The 18,729-nt window shown below is 46.7% G+C and overlaps 1 protein-coding gene across 5 annotated transcripts in view; it reads right to left on the bottom strand.

The window, feature by feature from the left end:
- The window catches only part of LOC142557839 (uncharacterized), a 265,220-nt gene that overhangs the window by 48,870 nt on the left and 197,621 nt on the right, over positions 1-18,729 (bottom strand). The window lies entirely within an intron of this gene.

Raw genomic sequence — 18,729 nt, 5'->3', positions numbered from 1 at the left:
GCTAAGGCCTGGAGCTTGGAAGGGCAGCCGAAGCCAGACGCGAGAGTCAACAGTGAAGGACTGTGTGGGCTGATCACTGTCGTGGAGATGTTTGTGGATTCCTTGGGTATCCGACGTGAATGAGCGAGCCAGTTGGTGGCACTCTTCAGAACTGCGAGCAACCTTGGAAAGAGGGGTGAATTCAGAGGCATCCAGATGATACGGTAGTACGATGTCGAGGGCAGTGGATGGTTCACTTCCATAAAGAAGGAAAAATGGTGAGAAGCCTGTGGTAGCATGAACGGCGGTATTGTATGCGTATGTCACAAAAGGGAGGACATCATCCCAATTGGAACGATCAGACGCAACATACATGGTGAGCATGTCACCAAGAGTGCGGTTGAATCGTTCCGTTAGATCATTAGTCTGTGGGTGATACGCCATAGTGGTGCGGTGAATAGTGCGGCACGCAGCGAGTAGCTTATTAATTACTTCGGACAAGAAGACACGGCCTTGGTTGCTGAGCAGTTTTCGCGATGCGCCGTGCCGTAAGATTAATGCGGTGACATCGCGAGCAGCAGCCGAAGCAAGTGCAGCAGTTTCGGCATATCTTGTGAGGTGGTCTACTGCGACAATTATCCAACGATTTCCATTAGCAGTGCATGGAAGAAGCCCATAAAGGTCAATGCCGACCCGATCAAAAGGACGTGCAGGACACGGTAAAGGTTGCAGAGGGCCTGGCATATGAGGAGATGTCTTGCATCGCTGACAGGCTGCACATGACCGAATGTATCTGCGGACATAAGAATATATGCCGCGCTAGTAGTACCGCTGGCGGAGCCGCTCATAGGTTTTCAAGACGCCAGCATGAGCTTGTTGTGGGTCGGTGTGGAAATATGTGCATACGTGGGAACGCAAATGGCAAGGGATGACTGTCATAATATATGGTGCGCGGGAGTGCGAAGCCTAAACATATAAAGGCAGTGCGCCGTGCGGGGGCGAAGAGGACACCGACTCTTTGCAAATACCCGCGAGAGAGCTATCATCATCATCGACGCCGACTTGGGAGCGTCGGCAGTGGCGCCTCAAAAAGCGTGGCGCGAGAGTGTGGCCCGTGGCCCCGTGGCGTGAGCAGGGCGCGAGGTTCGGCGTTGGCCGGAAAACAGCTTCCTCGCTGGGCGTCTGGCCCATAGGAGTTATCGCCGCCCGCGCCAATACGCCACACCCGAGTCAACGCTGCCGCCCGCTGGGAGGTTACCTCGCCCCGCTCTTCCGCTGGGCACTGGGCACTGGTCCAGGAGGGCTGGCGGTCCTGAACCGGGGCGGTCGAGCGTTCGGGTGAGCGGCCACAGGGCTACCCCGCCAGCTGTGGACGCGACCAGGTGACTGCGGCCGACATTGCTGTCCGACCCCGCTGACCAGCATCGGTTCCACGAGGTCTCAGACACGGCGACACACCCCTCCACCGGAACTGTAGGCCAATTATAAGTCACCGATACATAGCGATAGCTGCATGTCTTCTATAGGGTTTGGGGAACTGTCACGTGTGTGTGCCGTTATCTGTGTTATGTCCATCAATACATGTCTGATGTGTGTTTGTGCTTCTGCTCGCTGCGCCTGCCTCTTACTGGAGTGATCCGGCCCCAATAACATCACAAACTGGCGAGCCTGCCAGGATTCACTCGTAAATACAGTGAAAGAGGGCAGTTTCGCTTGAGCGCAGACACACATTAGTAGACGGCACCATGGATTTAGAGAAAATCACGGCTATAGGACTCCAAATAGGATTGTCAGGCTCAGAACTTCGCAGATGGATTGAGGCCGAACAAGCAAAACAAAGGGACGAGAGAGCTGCGGGGCGAGAGGCAACCAAGGAAGCTGCTGAATTAGCGCGCTTAGCTGACGAGAGGCAGCGTGAGATCCTCCAGCTAAAGCTGCAGCTTCAGGAAGGAGCTCGGAATGTGCCGGCAGCGGCTTCTGAAATTTTGACTGCGCCCAGCACCTCCTCGTCATCCCTCAATCCACAGAAGTTACTTCTTTTGTTCGACGAGAAACGCGATGACCTACACGCGTATTTACAGCGATTTGAGCGAGTAGCAACAGGACAGGACTGGCCACAAGAAAAATGGGCTCTTGCTGTGAGCATGTGTCTAACTGGTGAAGCGTTAACTGTGATCGGTCGGATGACTGCCGCCGATTCATTAGATTACCCGAAGGTAAAGAAAGCTTTGCTACAGAGGTTTCAATTCACGGCTCAAGGCTACCAAGAGAAGTTTCGGAAAACACGAGCAGTAGAGGGCGAAACTGGAAGACAGTTAGCAGCAAGAATTGCAGCCTATTTTGACCATTGGATTGAGATGGCTAATGTGCCTAAAACATATGAAGATCTACGAGATCACATGATCTCTGAACAGTTTCTGCGTTGTTGTGAGCCAAAGCTAGTAATTTTCTTGAAGGAGCGAGAGTGCAAATCCCTTGACGAACTTGCTAGCTTGACGGATCGCTTTCTAGAAGCGCAGAACTGGACAAACCTAGGAAAAGGTACGGATAACACAAATGATTCTGGTGGGAAAAACATTGAAGCTCCCAGGAAACCGCAACTTATGTGCACCCTCTGTCACCGGTTTGGACATTTGGCTCCTGACTGCCGTAACCCACCTAAGCGTATGCTAAAGTGTGAGTTGTGTGACAGAACGGGACATACAGCTGCAAAATGCCAAAATCAGTACGGGGACAACAAACCAAGTTCTTCGTGTGTACTTGCGGAATCTCAACCAGTTCGGCGTTGTCCAGTGAAAGCATCAAAACGTTCAGGAAAGAAGACCCGCCGATCAAGTGACAGCGACGACGAGAAACCTGGGACTGCTGTAACTTTCCTCATCGACGGGATGCCAGTGGTAGAAGGCCGGCTGCTGGGAAGAAGTGTTCGTGTATTACGAGACACCGGTTGTAATACGGCAATTGTCAGACGAGTACTCGTTCCAGAGATGTATATGACGGGAAGAACGAGCAACGTTGTTCTCCTGGACGGCTCAACAAGCTACCTACCTGAAGCTGTCGTACAAATGAACACGCCGTACTTTACAGGCAAATTAACAGTGGCATGTATGGACGAGCCCCTCTACGATGTAATTCTGGGAAATCTTTCAGGCGTCAGAGGACCATACGATCCAGACTCTAATTGGAAGCACCCCCTTGCTCCCAACGAGGAGTCGTCGTCGATAGAAATGAAGCTGACTAAGGCGCCTAGGAAGCCTAGGCATGTATCGAGCGTGGCTGAAGCCAAAACTGAAGAACAAGAACAAGGCAAGATGCGTCCCTTGTGCGTTCCGACACTTGTCTTTCGTGACATAACTAAAGGACAACTTATTGAAGAAGAGCGGAAAGACCCGACGCTGACACATATTTTTGCTAAAGTAAGCAAGTCGTTTAACTCGGGAAAGGGTAACACCTACGAATTCGTCGAAGAAAAAGGATTGTTGTATCGCCTTTACCACCGGGACACTGGCAGAACCTTTAAGCAGGTGGTCATACCAAAAGCATTTAGACATGGCCTATTAGAAGTGGCTCATGAAAACATCATGGCAGGACATAAAGGTATCAGGAGAACAACCGATCGTGTCCTACAAGAATTTTATTGGCCAGGTGTGCACAGAGACGTAAAACGCTTCGTGAAGTCGTGCGACAAGTGCCAAAAGACAACCGCTAAAGGGAACGTACAGGCCGCTCCACTTCCTCGTCAGTGTGTGCTTGTGTGTGCGTGCAAGAATACAAGTTCGTTCGGTCCTGAAGTCTTGGAAGCGCCGACACAAGACCCTCCGAAGTCGAGAAAGCGCCAGGGACCAGGCCAGCGGAAACAAGCCCATAGAGGAGCGCGCCAGGCACGTCAACAGAGTGTTGCGTTGGAGTCTCCTTTTGCAGGAGTATTCTTTTACTGTTAACTACATAAAAGATTGTGACAATGTCGGAGCTGACTACTTGAGTCGAGTCGCGCGTGATCACCTGTTATATCAAAATGTGATTAGACATTGCGACATCTCAAGTGCTTAGTATTTAGTTGAAAGAGAACAGATTTCTGCGTTCGTTCTTTAACTGGGTGCAATGTCCTGTGTACAAAATGTGTCGTGTGCTCATATGAACAATCGGACAAACGTACATGACAATTTTCCTTTCTTTCTGGTTCTCATCCCGCGTCCTTGTGTTAGAACAGTTGCGAACAACTTTCTCGAAAAGGGGGGTATTGTCATAATATATGGTGCGCGGGAGTGCGAAGCCTAAACATATAAAGGCAGTGCGCCGTGCGGGGGCGAAGAGGACACCGACTCTTTGCAAATACCCGCGAGAGAGCTATCATCATCATCGACGCCGACTTGGGAGCGTCGGCAGTGGCGCCTCAAAAAGCGTGGCGCGAGAGTGTGGCCCGTGGCCCCGTGGCGTGAGCAGGGCGCGAGGTTCGGCGTTGGCCAGAAAACAGCTTCCTCGCTGGGCGTCTGGCCCATAGGAGTTATCGCCGCCCGCGCCAATACGCCACACCCGAGTCAACGCTGCCGCCCGCTGGGAGGTTACCTCGCCCCGCTCTTCCGCTGGGCACTGGGCACTGGTCCAGGAGGGCTGGCGGTCCTGAACCGGGGCGGTCGAGCGTTCGGGTGAGCGGCCACAGGGCTACCCCGCCAGCTGTGGACGCGACCAGGTGACTGCGGCCGACATTGCTGTCCGACCCGCCGGCCGACATTGCTGTCCGACCCCGCTGACCAGCATCGGTTCCACGAGGTCTCAGACACGGCGACACACCCCTCCGCCGGAACTGTAGGCCAATTATAAGTCACCGATACATAGCTATAGCTGCATGTCTTCTATGGGGTTTGGGGAACTGTCACGTGTGTGTGCCGTTATCTGTGTTATGTCCGTCAATACATGTCTGATGTGTGTTTGTGCTTCTGCTCGCTGCGCCTGCCTCTTACTGGAGTGATCCGGCCCCAATAACATCACAATGACTAGCAGCCATTTGCGACCGTCTGGCTGATAGTTTCGGCGGTACAAGATGGCGTCTCGTAGCACGAAGTGGGTGGCTTGGCGACGAAGAGCTCGAGGGCATGTAGCCATTGAAGAACTGTTAAGAATGTCATTGAGAGACACAATCCACGGATCTTTTCTCTGTTCACACGGCATGTCAGTAACAGTAAGCGTAGCAACCGGGCATTCTATGGATGAGGGTGGCGTTTCGTCGGTTCGCATGGGAGAACGGGAGAGTGCATCTGCATCAGAATGTTGGCACCCAGATCGATAGATGACGTGAATGTCAAATTTTTGGAGCTGTAGAGCCCAACATCTAAGACGTCCCACGGGTCTTTCAGTGACGCAAGCCAGCAGAGCGCATGGTGGTCTGTCACAACGTCGAACGGACGGCCGTACATGTAAGGGCGAAATTTGTTTAAGGCCCAAATTATAGCCAAACATTCTTTTTCTGTGACAGAAAAATTGGTTTCTGGCTTCGTGAGGGCACAACTCGCATATGCAACCACATATTCTGGAAAGCCAGGCTTGCGTTGCGCAAGCCTGGCTTCCAGGTCGGTGCACTCGGGTCGTAGTGGCATAGAACAGGCGGTGAGGTAAGCAGACGAAGTAAAGTGGTGAAGGCTTGGCCGCATGCCGGAGTCCAGCCACGAAGGTCACCAGAGCCAGCCAGGAGCTTCGTCAAGGGAGTGATGATGCAGGCAAAATTGCGCACAAAGCATCAAAAATAAGTGCAAAGGCCAACAAAACTTCGGAGCTCTTTCACTGTAATCGGCCGCGGAAATTCTACGACAACATGAAGTTCATCAGGGTCGGGAAGGATGCCGTCTTTGGACATGACATGGCCAAGTACGGTCAGCTGTCGGGCTCCGAAGCGGTACTTTTTCAAGTTAAGTTGAAGGCCGGCGGTGGTAAGGCAAGTAAGGACTTCGCATAGACGAGAGAGGTTAGTGGTGAAATCAGGAGAGAAAACTACCACGGCGTCTAAATAACACAAGCACGTCTTCCATTTGAGGCCTCGCAGAATATTGTCCATCATCATTTCGAATGTCGCGGGCGCATTGCAGAGGCCGAATGGCATTACTGTAAACTCATACAGGCCATCAGGCATAATGAAGGCTGTCTTCGAGTGGTCGGATTCATCCACTGGCACTTGCCTATAGCCTGATCGCAAGTCCAAAGAAGAAAAGAATTTGGTACCATGTAGACAATCCAGGGCGTCATCTATGCGCGGTAGAGGATAGACATCTTTTCGTGTAACCTAGTTAAGGTTACGATAGTCCACACAGAAACGAATCGAGCTATCTTTTTCTTAATGACTACTACGGGAGACGACCAAGGGCTAAAGGATGGCTTGATAACACCACATTCAAGCATGTCTTCAACTTGCTCGTTGATGACACGACGCTCGGTGGATGACACGCAGTACGGACGCTGGCGTAATGGTGCGTGATATCCCGTATCAATGTGGTGAGGGACGGTACTTGTGCGGCCTAATGATGCTTGGTTCCAGTCAAAAGAGGCGTGAAAATCATTTAAAACAGTAATTAGCCACTCACATTGTGTCAGCTCGAGGTCATTGGCAATAGAGCGACAAAAAACATCCGGTGATGCTCGGTTAGATGGCACATGGGGTGTCAGTGCTGTTACGTTGGCAGTATCCACATCGTCGGCAACAGGGAAATGCACAATAACGTCAGCGTCCAGTCTGGATGGTACCAATAGTCTCGCCACAGTGCAAAGCCAAAGTGCACGAATTTCGGTTAGAAATCAGTATTTCTGCAGCACCATGGTGAACCGTGAGGAGGGCGAAAGGCAACAATATAGGCTGGCGGTGAATGAAGACGGCAGCGGGTTTTTGAAAACATGAGCGTCGCTTCGGCAAGCGATGCGCATGAAAGAGGGACAAATACAGCGCTGCATGGGGGAAGGTCAGTATCTGAAGCTACACAGATCCTGCTAACATCATAAACTTGAAAGTCGTGAGATAGCAAATCGCACAGAACAGAGAACTGAACCTCAGCACGTGCACAGTCAATGACGGCGTGATGGCGCAACAGAAAATCCCAACCAAGAATCACATTGTGGGAGCAACAAGGTAACACAAAGAAATCAATCGAATACAAAATGTCTTGAATCAGCACCCTGGCAGTGCACATAGCGACTGGCTGAACTTGCTGTGCACTGGCTGTTCTAAGCAATAGTACTGAAGGCAGCATGGTCACTTTCCGTAATGCACGACAAAGCTTCTCACTAATCACAGATACAGCAGCACCTGTATCGACAAGCGCAAGAGATTGGATGCCATCAACGGACACTTCAATAATGTTAGCGGGGGAAAAACGAGGACTTTGATTTTCCAACAATGACGCAGTTCGTGCCTCAGGAACTGCAGAAATCAGTTTTCCACCTCGGTAGTACTGGCACTGGGCCTACGACGCATGGGTGAGAGTGAGCGCCGACAAGGGGAAGGCGATCGACGAGTACCACTGAGGTGCTGGTATGTCATCAGCGGCGTAGACTTCCGGTGGTGGTCGTTGATGCATACGGAATGGTCGGAAGCCGGAGCTAAGTAGTCGCAGGGTGCCCACGAAGGCCGGCAAGTGCCGGCGGCAGAAGCACGCTACATGTCCCGGGGTACCACAGACATAGCATATTGGGCGGTTGTCAGCAGTGCGCCAAGGATTTGTACCCTGCTGCTGTGCACTGAAAAAGGGAGCCGCCAGCTGGCGAGGCGACGGCGGAGGAGAGAAAACCGGCGGGCGAGGTGCTGAAGGTGGAGGACAGAACCCCGGCAGACGAGACGCCCGTGCAACGGCATCAGCATACGTCAAAGGCGCGGCCACGGGAGCCGGCTGACACGAAATTATCTGTCGGATCGCTGGAGCCAAATATTGAGAAGGCTTCTCCGTGGTCGGCAAAATCAAGCGCTGTCCCGTGACCTCCTCGCGCACAAATTCTTTTATTTGTGTCAGCAATGTTGTGTGGTTGTCGCCAATAACCAATGCTGCTAACGAACCTTCCGTAGGTAGTGGGCCCCGAGCAAAGATGCGTTTCAGTAGCTCGTCAAAACTTTGGCACAAATTGATAACTTCGGCCACGGTACGTGGATCCTTCACTAACAAAATTTGGAAGGTGTCCTCATCAATGCCTTTTATAATGTGTGTTATCTTGTCCTGTTCTGCCATTGACGGAGTCACGCACTTACACAGGTCAATGACATCTTCGATGTAACTTGTGAAAGTTTCACCAGGATGTTGCGCACGTCCCCGTAAGCATTGTTCTGCGCGAAGCTTGCGCACAGCAGGGCGCCCGAACACTTCTGCGAAACTTGTCTTGAACGTGCTCCACATTGTGAAATCGTGTTCATGGTTTTGAAACCAGAGGTTTGTGATGCCGGTTAAGTAAAACAGCACGTTGTGCAATTTGGTGACGTCGCCCCACTTGTTATGGTGGCTCACCCGTTGATAAGATGACAACCAATCCTCCACGCCATGATCATCGGTGCCACTAAAGATGGCAAGATCATGCTGGCACAACGCACTAGAAACGATGACCGCCAGAGGCTGTGGTGCATCTTCCTAGGTGGTTTCGTCAGGCATGGTCGCAGCAGTTGGCAGCGTCCAGCTTTGAAGTTCTAGTTTCCGAGGTTACCCAGCAGCTCCACCATATGAAATGGGGTTTATTGCAGCTCGTTCGAGGGATCGCAGGTAGCTCTTGATCACGAGTCCTAGCGCTTCGCATCAGCAGCCCGAGCTCGGGTCTCGCACCGCAGCGGTGGCAGTCCGCACAGTGCCACAAGCGTATTACCTACAAAATAATAAATACAATGAAATAAACGCACATAGATAGATACATAGATAGCCCCTGGAAAGTGCATGAAGTAACATAAGTATGCGAACGCATTAAAAATTAACTTCAGTGAGAAAAAAAAATCATTTTGTTGCATTTGAGAGTCGGTGATGAAAGATACAGTTTTTCATGTATGTGACTAGGTATTTCGCGCGTCGGCACCTTGGACTGCGCGAATAAGCGCATCGAGCGTCGATTCCTCGAGCTCGCGAATAGACATTTAGCGCGTCGGCACCTTGGACTGCGCGACTGAGCACATCGTGCGTCGGTTCCTTGTATCTGCGGCTAAGCATTTTGCACATCGGCACCTCGGACCTGCAACCAAGGGTACTGCGCGTTCGCTCTATTATCATATTGTCACGATAGCTCGTAACAATATCTATCATACCACCCCTTCATAAAGAGAACCTCATCATGAGCTCTGTTCACTAGGCCCCTTGGGCTGGCACAGACACCTGGCTGCAGAAGTGATCGAGGCATCATACAAAAGTACAATTCTGGAAAGCACCTAGCAGCTGCATATCTATCACTGGCTCTCTGATCCTAAGTTCTACAGCCATTGTCAAGTAAAGACAACTTGGGAGGCTGCTGACACTCAGAGCCTTCATTCAGTAACATGGTCAATTCTACAAAAAAAAGAGATGCCTCACTGATTGAAGATTGCTGAAGATTGCTGTCAATCGGGCAGCCTACAGGTAGAGGCTGCCTGAATGTACACTGGAACTACATTCATGCCCACACAGAGTTCTGCACGACACTTGGTTTGAAATATAAGCACCATGTTCTTTGTAGCGCAGCAGCAGCAAAGAATGCCGCTCCCCCCCTTTTTATAGAAAAAGGGGGGAGGGAAAAGCACACCAGATCAGAGGTCACATGTATAAGAAGCCCCACATCACAAAACACCCCAAAGACTACAAATTCAATGCCTTTTAGAGAACTGAAGAGAAGGTGAAACTTTGAGAACCGTTTTCTCAAAACTGTTTTTCTGCCTTTCTGCTTAGTTTCTGGAGCTGATTTCTTTGTTACTGTTTAACATATTTTTGCTCCATATTTTAAATTTTTTTTCACATTCCTTGGGCTCCATTGCAGGTCATGACATTCTCGCTTTCTTATCTTGGCCCTTTGTAAGTTTACGATATGGCTATTCGTCTACCCCAAAAGTGTGCTTGATGCGAAGGTAACATAAAATATGGAACTCCAAAAAATTTGTGTTGCAAAAAGAAAAGCAAGAATGTCACGACTTTCAGCATGCATTTAGCTGTGCAGTCAGTACTTAACAATCCTTCTATCACGTTTTCTAAGTTCCCCAGGCTCTCCAGAAAGTTAGAGGGAGAAAAATTCTGCTCAATAAAATTAAATAAGATGATCTCAAGATATCACTCTAAAACTTTTATGGAAGCATCAGAGAGACATTCTAAACATTTGTGCCAATTTTCATCAAAATCTATAAAGAAATAAGGAAGTTGATTTTCAAAGCCACGTCCTCCTAATACACACGCCTGCTGGCACCAGAGGACAAGTCCGAATAATATAATTTTCTGAATTAACTCGGGGCGAATTAATGATGTTTTACTACAAACACACACACACACACACACACACACACACACACACACACACACACACACACACACACACACACACACACACACACACACACACACACACACACACACACACACACACACACACACACACACACACACACACACACACACACACGCACACATAGATATATATATTTTTATATAGTTGTTTATTCTGACGAAGGCCGTTCCACAGCCAAAACGTTAAAACATTAAAAATTCCATTTTCGTAAGTGTGCGCCTTCGTTTCTTCAACTATATATATATATATATATATATATATATATATATATATATATATATATATATATATATACACACACACACACACACACACACACACACACACACACGTGAAACTCCCAATGATAATCATCAATACGTTGTGCAGATCCAACACTCATTTTTTAATCTACATGAAGCGAAATTTTCGTGAAGCAGTTAATCTACTGCTATAAATTTGACCATTTTATTCCTGCATTTCTGGCGCAAAGGAAACTGGCATGTGCACCTGTGCTATAGAGTGTGACAACTCTCACATTCTTTTGTATTTCTTGATTTCTTTTTACTTGTTTTAAATGTATACTGGCTGCTTTTTGACCAATCTCTTGTTGTGGGTATGTGCCGTAGTATCAAAATCATCATCCTCATAAACAGGTGGCAGTCATCTCAAGCAGCTCGCTGCAGCATGTGTGTGTATGTTGGTGCACCATGACTCTGTTTACGAACTCAGTGTTGTGCAGCTTGCTTTCGCCTTGTGTGTATAGGATTCGCCTGTGTGCTATAGATTTTTGGCCTAGGAGGTTGTTCTTTTCCTTTTCTTCCTATATATATAGTGAAGTGATTGCGATAGTGACACCACTGGATATGCCAATGTCCCACAGCAGCGACCAACAGCCACCTCTGGCCACTGCAGCATGGACAACAGGCACCTGGATGCATCAGATGGAGCCACGCCCTTTCTCAGGAAAATTCGGCAAGGACGTGGAGGAATGGCTCGCCCACTACAAGCGTGTGAGCAAGTACAACGACTGGAACTCAATGGCTCAGCTAGACATTGTCGTTTTCTTCCTCACAGACACTGCACAAGTGTGGTTCAAGAACCACGAAGATACATTCGTAATGTGGGACAGCTTTGTTACTGACCTCACATAGTGCTTTGGAGATTCCACCACGAAAAGGAAGTGGGAGGAGCAGACATTGCTTCAGCGTTCACATGTCCCAGGTGAGACCTGTACTACATACAAAGAGGCCATCCTGAAGCTATGTAACATGGTCAGTTGAAAAGGGGCGGAATTACATACCCTGTCCTGGCTTGCAATTCTGCCCCTTTTCAAAACAAGCCTCCTGAAGTGCACTCCGTTACTTCTTTGTTAAGAAGTCTTCCGATCAAGAGCAGAACAATATTGTTAATATTTCGGACATTTTATTAACAGCTGATGAGTGCAGTATTCTGCACCGTGGTCTCAATTTTTGTCCAGCTATAGGCAGACATAGTGAATTTCAACTGCTGAAAGATTTGGATAATTTTGCCCATAACCTACACCTACACAAGTACTTCCATGACCGGCCCAATTCGAGCTATTTGAAAAACACGTTACCTTCTGGCAAGCACTGGGTCCCTCCTTCACGTCGCGATAGATGCTTGGATATGTATATCAAAGCAGTACAACAAGATGTTCTGCAATTGTATCAAAAATAAGCACCCTTCTGCCGTAATTTGTCTGCCAGCAAAATGAAAGCACTAGATATCTGTCCTCTCACTATGACATTGTCATTAAGCCTCCTGACAAAGGTAGTGCCGTTGTCATAATGAACAAGTCCAATTATACCACAGAGGCCCACAGACAACTAGCAGATGCAATGTTTTATAAATGGATTTCGTTCAAATTATGATAGAGAAGCCTGTCAATCCTTTCTTATCTATAAGTTTGATGCCATCGCATCTGGTTGGAATGAAAGTGTAGGAAAATTGAGTTGCCTGTCCGCACAGCCCATAACACCTTCCCTCGTTTCCCTTCTTTTTACTAGTATGGCACTATTTTTCCTTTCTACTAGCACATGACTATTTTTTTTCTTCATTTTTTGTTGTTGATTGGTGACATAGCACCTATTCGGTGATGTTTCCTGCTGTCATCTGACAATTGCCTTTCGAGTTAAATTTTTTGTGCGTCTCTTTAAATGATGTGTTTGCAAACGCCATCAAACGCAAATGCTTAAACTTCACTTTTTTCTTAAGGTATATTAGATAGTTCTCTTTTTCAAATAACATGCTTTACCAGGAATTCGTCAAGCCTGAATGTATCAAGATCTGCAGCCAATACGCTCAGAACATTGTTATGGTGCTACATTTAAATGCGCGTTCACTAAACAGGAAACACGACGAATTCACGTCATTGCTTGATAGTTTTCACTTCAGATTCAGTGTAATTATGGTGACTGAGACATGGTGCAATGCACTTAGCAGCGCGCCCACATTAAATGACTACAGACAACTTTCACTTAACAGAACAGACCGAGCCGGCGGAGGAGTGGCCATATATGTTCTCAACACAGAGAGCTGTACGACGTTTAATGAATTCACCGAACTCGCATCAGATTATGTGGCTCTTAGCTTGCAAGGCGATGGTGCTTTTTTTTCTGTAATCTATCGCCCTTCATCGGCAAATATCGCAAAGTTTTTAGGTTTTATTGATGCACTTTTGGAATATGCGTCGTTTAAATGGGTACCGCCTCGTCATTGGCGGTGATATCAATATTAACATTTCCCCGGAAAACAAATCCTCGGAAGATCTCTTAAGTAACATAGCTTCATGCGGTTTCATTAATATGATTACTACGCCGACTAGAGTATCGCCAACAAGTTCAACTATTTTGGACCTTTTAATCACTAACATAGATACGCACGTCATCACTGCAGGTACAATCAGCAGTGATATAAGTGATAACTGCCCGATATTCATGACCTTCGTAAGTTCTGCAACAGGAAAGAAAACTGCTTGCAGCCCAAAGCTTGTCTACCAGGCTATAACGTAGTCATCACTGGATATATTTCGATCCGAAATTGAAGGTACGAACCACGACCACCTCGAGTATGGCTCAAAAGTATGAGTCAGTCGTAAACGTTTGGAACGGGAGGCCAGGACAGCTTCCCGAGAAATGAAACGTTTTTTGTTTTCTTTTTTTGAGCATTGGATAATTTTCGCGATTTAAGATTAGAGTTTCTTTCAGTATGTAAGGTATGAGCTTTGTTTATGTTTTGTTTGAGAAGCTCCGAGATTTGAAAGATGCGTTTTAGATAAAACTTCAGTTTTGCGAGTGTTAGTTAATGAGTAGATAGGCGTTCTTTTTTTTTGTGTGAGTAACCTGAAGTGTCAAGGTTATCGGTGAGAGGCCTATGGTAATGCGCATGTTTATTAGTTAACCGTCTTTTTTTTATAAGTGTTTTTGAATGTTCCAAGGTTAAGCGCATAGATTTTCAGTTAGTGCATCATTTGCACTGAGAGGAACTCTTAGTTCCATTAGCACGTGTCCTGTGCGGACGGAAGGAAGCAGAAGGTTTATGACTGGGTTGCTCGTGTGTGTTGAGGGCAGCCGTATTCTGACTTCTCTAATAAGCGTGCGTGGAACGAGTTATTAGCAGATGCATTTTTGATAAGGGTTCTGCGGTGTGCTTGAGTTACGCAAGTTTAGTTTTTCGTTTAAGGTACCTGTCCTGTATGGACTAAAGGAACAAATGTGAGTAAGCGTGATGAAACGTTTGCATAAGACGCAAGTACACATTCGGAATAGGGACCACAAAGCAAGAGCGATTGTGATTACGTACCTGTGGAGTTAGCCATTAATTAATTCCATTATTAAAGCCAATTAATTAAATAATTAATTCTGTACTGGGCACAAGTTCAGTGACCAATGAAGTACACGAAATTGTCATTAATAACAAATCACTGTCAGAACATTTTAGCAAATATCACGCATCAGCAACAATCAGCCATGCTCCTCCTACAGACATGTCGTTGTTAGGATCGGCCTGCAGGGGTACTGCTCTGCAAAGCTATTTCAGCCCGCTGCATGTGCTTCGATCGACCCGCGGTGGGGGCGCCCTACAGAGAACCAGCGAGGACAGCGCTAAGCAACCATGAACTTACTTCAGAGAACTGTGGACTACGGCAGCTCTGGAATTTAGAGGCGCCGGCTGGAGTCGGGCGTGACCACCCGGCTACAGAGATGCAAGACAATGGACACCACGACGGCCGCATTGCGAAGGTCTGCTCCGAGTGCCGCGAAGGTCGTCTGCCCTCGGAGGGGGGCAGTGAAAGTGCGTATGTGTGAGCCCTCCTCCTCCAAAAAGGCGGGTCGTCTACAAGGACGTCGAACGAAGTGTTTATAAGCAGCTGTTTGTCACAGCTACAGTGTGCTCGTCGTCGTGCTCTGTGCTCGTCAATGTACTCATGAGCTGTGTGCTCGTAAGCTGTGTGCTGTATGCTCGTCTTGCGTGCTCCATTTGGGAGCCACGCTAGACTGTCGATGTATCTCTTGTTTAAAATGTAAATACTGTAAATAAACCCTGTTCACCTAGTTCCTCCCAAGTTCCTCTCTGCGACCGACAACCCTTACATCGTACAGACTGGAACAAAATGTTTGGGAAATGGCATTTTTTCCACCCACAGATCCTTCCGAAGTATATAACACCTTCTCTGCATTAAAAAACAGTAAAGCCACTGATATTGATAATACAGTATCCAGATAACACCCGTAAAATATGCGATCGACATTATCTGCCCGTTCTTGGTCTATATCTTCAACCTAGCAATTGGTTCAGGGAGGTTTCCTGCTCAAATTAAATGAGCCAAAGTGTCCGTTATATTCAAAGGGAGGGGGGGGGGAAAGAAACAACATCGGAAACCACCGACCAATATCTGTTTTGCCTATATTTTCCAAGGGCCTTGAAAAGATAATTTTACGTCCACTACGTAGTTTGTTTTTTTTAAGCACGAAATTATGTCTGAATGCCAGCACGGTTTCACAAGGGGTAAGTCGACTGAGTCTGCGCTCCTGGTACAAAAATAAATAATTCTCAAAAACATTGAAGAAGGAAAGTTAACTCTTGAAATCTTCATTGATTACAGCAAAGCATTTGATTCACTCTATCATGACACTTTTAAGAAAACTAGAAGAATGTGGCATACGAGGTGTCGTTCACTCACTTTTGCAGTCTTATCTCTCCGATCGACAGCAGTGCATAGTTATAGATGGTTCTACGTCATCATTTCGCCCATTACTGAGTGGCGTACCCCAGGGAAGCATTTTGGGCCCCTTTTTATTTAATGTATATGTGAATGACTGATCTTCTATTGGTAAGTGTACAGATTTTTTTTTATACGCAGACGACACTAGCCTCTTCGTTTCTTCTGATAATGAGTCAGACTTGTTTTTACACGCCAATAATGTTCTGTCCAAAGTGTACGAGTGGTCCTTATGTAACAACCTACAAATCAATATAAAAAAATCAAAGGCCATTGTTTTTGCTGCAAAGAACAGATCTGTGTCATGCGTCGATTTAAACATAGGTTCCCAGTCGCTTGATGTAGTACAGGAACACAAAATTTTGGGTGTTGTATTTTCTAGTCACATGATGTGAAACTCACACATAAACCTTGTTGCAAAGAAATTGTCTGCTGCTTTATCTGTGTTATCTAGATGTCGTCATATGTTCCCACCTCGTGTAATGTTCCAGCTTTATCATTCCCTTTTTCGGTCGCATATAAACTATTGCACCTTAGTATGGGCTACGACTACACAACGTAACATTAACAGGCTGTTGCGGCTCGAAAAGAAAGCTATTCGTTGTATTCACAATGTTCACTATTTACATCCTACAAAACTGTTATTTCAAGAAAGCAGAATAATTAACGTCAAAGATCTTTATGCATACCCTCTTCTACACCAATTACAATTTGCAGATAAAAAAAACCATACAATTCCTAAAAAATGTGTCAGCCCTCGTAGAACGACCCAGCACCTGTGTAACACGAGGACTGGAAAAATGGATGATAAGGCACCATTGAACAAATTACTTTATGCAAACCCTGACATACAACATACCCCCGCAATTAAATCAACTGCAGAAGTGGGTAAACGGAGATGCAGTTCTATCACGCATGCTATTGCGCAATATCTTTGTCTTTGATAAATTTCACGTGACTGTTTGAAATTTGTAAATTAGTTGGTTTCCATACCTATTCAGAATGTACTCATCACATGTATATTCATTTCATTTCTTGTAAGTTGCACGTGCACATTCTTGTTTGAAATTGTTTGACTGTTTGAAATTTGTAAATTAGTTGGTTTCCATACCTATTCAGAATGTACTCATCACACGTATATTCATTTCATTTCTTGTAAGTTACACGTGCACATTCTTTACTGTTGCTTAACTTCCTTTTAATTATTGCTTTTAATAATGTTCATTTTTTAAAGTGTAACAGTATATATTCCCCTGGCGCTGTTATTCACCCGAATTTCAATGCGCTCGTAATGATTATGCATGTATGTAGATCTATTCATGCCCAGGGAAGTGGATATATACCACGTGTTGTATTAATGAAGCTACTTACGAAAGCTTATTGTTTGTATTGCGGATGTGTGCGATGCTGATGTTGCCTAGTGGCGGCCCCCTGGCCTCGTCAAGCTGTATGTTTACAGTTTTCTTGCCAGGGTGGCCTTCAACACTACCTTGTACATGTTGTAAATAAACTTGACTTGACTTGACTTGATCTGTTTAGACATGTATCAGTCGTTCTTCAGAATGACTGGCATACATTCTGTTTGTGCATTTTCTTTGTTTTTCACATAAGCATATCTTTATCTGGTTGATATGCACATGTATATAAACTGCACTTGACGTAGTAGTTCTGCGGAAACCCGCAAGGTGGAGAGAAGTAACGAATAAAGGGAAAATCAGACATCCACCTGTTCGTAGCAATTGCTACAAAGGAAACCCCATACAGGTTCATCAAAAGAAAAGCCTCATAGTTGAAGAAAAATTCGTCCTGGTCCGGGACTCGAACCCGGGACCACCGCCTTTCCGGGGCAGCTGCTCTACTATCTGAGCTAACCAGGCGGCTAGAAGGTGGCAAAGCGAAGTCGAATTTGTTGACTACACGAAGTAAAGGCAAGAGTTTGACGTGGTAGTTCTGCGAAAATCTGCAAGGTGGAGAGAAGTAATGAATAAAGACCAGGACAAATTCCTAGTCCCGGACCAGGACGAATTTTTCTTCAAATATGAGGCTTTTCTTTCGAGGAACCTGTATGGGTTTCCTTTGTAGCAATTGCTACAAACGGGTGGATGTCTGATTTTCCCTTTATTCAATACTTCGCTCCACCTTGCGGGTTTCCGCAGAACTACTATGTCAAACTTTTGCTTTTGCTTCGTGTTGTCGACAAATTAGACTTCGCCCTGCCATCTGCTAGCCGCCTGGTTAGCTCAGATGGTAGAGCGGCTGCCCCGGAAAGGCGGTGGTTCCAGGTTCGAGTCCCAGACCAGGACGAATTTTTCTTCAACTACGAGGCTTTTCTTTCAAGGAACCTGTATGGGTTTCCTTTGTAGCAATTGCTACGAATGGGTGGATGTCTGATTTTCCTTTTATTCATAAACTGCACTTACGCCATACATCGTATTTTGATGAAGGCCAGACCATGGCCGAAACGTCAATAAATTGCTTCATACGCGTGCCTACTTTTCTATTTGTGTGTATGTGTGTGTGTGTGTGTGTGTGTGTGTGTGTGTGTGTGTGTGTGTGTGTGTGTGTGTGTGTGTGTGTGTGTGTGTGTGTGTGTGTGTGTGTGTGTGTGTGTGTGTGTGTGTGTGTGTGTGTGTGTGTGTGTGTGTGTGTGTGTGTGTAAAACAGCTAGTGGTCACTGGCACAATAGATGTATACGTGCGATTGTGGCCTAATGGTTCAAGCATCAGGGTGCTGCACTGGGGGACAGAGAGGTTTTATGCCTGCATCGGGCACATAATTCAATTCTTTTTTTACGCACTCAGCGAGCCGAGTTGTTTCGACAGCTGTTTTCAAGCCTGATTCCCATAGCACAGCAGCCCCATGCTCTAAACCATTAAGCCACAATCTCACACATACTTCTACTGTGCCAACATGCTAGCTCTTCCAGATGATCGTCGCCCATTTGACCATGTGACCCAAGTTGTGAGCTATTCAGGAAGAAAACAGCCTCAGTCTGAATATTCTGGGAGTAATTTGTTCTGTCACTTATTTCTTATTGCTGCCAGTCTGCATGG

The sequence above is a fragment of the Dermacentor variabilis genome, chromosome 9 (genome assembly GCF_050947875.1).
Source record: "Dermacentor variabilis isolate Ectoservices chromosome 9, ASM5094787v1, whole genome shotgun sequence".
NCBI classification, from domain to species: Eukaryota; Metazoa; Arthropoda; class Arachnida; order Ixodida; family Ixodidae; genus Dermacentor; species Dermacentor variabilis.
Note: the sequence above shows the minus strand (reverse complement) of the source record. Positions and strands in the feature narration are given on the sequence as shown.